The sequence below is a fragment of the Amphiura filiformis genome, chromosome 11 (genome assembly GCF_039555335.1).
Source record: "Amphiura filiformis chromosome 11, Afil_fr2py, whole genome shotgun sequence".
Classification (NCBI taxonomy): Eukaryota; Metazoa; Echinodermata; class Ophiuroidea; order Amphilepidida; family Amphiuridae; genus Amphiura; species Amphiura filiformis.
In genome coordinates, this window is record NC_092638.1 from 12,659,177 (window position 1) to 12,660,461 (window position 1,285).

The window sequence follows — 1,285 nt, forward strand, 5'->3', positions numbered from 1 at the left end:
TACTTCAAAGTAAATATTGTTTGTAAGATGGAAAGAATTGGGAATTTAGCATTATCAAAGCAAAGTAAGAAAAGTAATGTAAATGGCATACACTATTCTAAGAGTGTAATAGCGATCGTATAATTCATTTGATATGCAAAGAGGTCACCCGAAATATACCACCACGTACATTGTGTGGATTTATGTAACCGTATAGCTGTCCATCAACCGATGCATGAGCTGAAGCCCACCGTTGATCGACAGCAAAATTTATCGCCAGTATTTATGGCGTTGATGTTCACCCAATCAGAAAAGACGTACTATGAGGTTGTCACCAGACGGTTTGTTTAGTGACGAAGGAGCACATATCGGTTGGGATAGAGACTAGAATTGGTCTGGTTATTGGTTCATTTGAAGGTAAACACAAATCTCATAATAAAAGATGAAAGCAGTGATTGCTTTTGGAACTGATTTAATACAGCTGGAGTTTTGTTTCTCATAATGAGAACACGAAGAGGGTTCTAACTATCACGTCTCTTGATATGTCAAAATATGATATAATGATATTGGTGTGGGAGCAGTACATACTGTTTTTATTATTGCAAATATTTATGAATCTTTTTGAATCTGTATTCAATTTAGATTTGAGCCAGATATACCGACTTGATTTGGGGAACAAGACAAAGACAAGGAAAGATATAACTAATGCGGTAAGTAAGTCATGGAAGGAAGAGTACTACAACACTGCAGTACTAGTAAAAATCCAAAGAAGAACAATGTTAACCAAAATATACAACTGACGTTTCGAGCAGATACGTTGAAAACAGTTGTTTTTGTTCCAAATTATAGTATTTATTATGCATCACAAAACCCTTATTAACACATTTTCCAGACTATGGTATAGTTATATTTACCTACACCATGCATATTTTACATGTACAAGAAAATTGCATTCTCCCTGAATCCTGCTTATGTCTGTCATTCAAGGGCATATGCTATTTTGGTTCCTAAGCTGCTCATTGTTTCTGCCTTTCTGCTGGTTACATGATATGGTATCTGATTGTGAAAGGAATCTAAAATTACGCCATCGAAATTATTCCTCATTCCATTTGCTGCGGGACAATGGTTTAGATGGTGTCAGAACACCTTTCTAGTTTGTCTCCCTTCTCCCGTGTTTAGTTACGTGGGAGTTGAAGAGTTTTGGAGAGTAATAATCAAACACGAGGCCGTGTTTTTCTGTGATTTCTTGGTGTTCCATTTCAACGTCTCCGTTGTTTATGGTAAAAATCTTCCAGCGTTGGTTTGA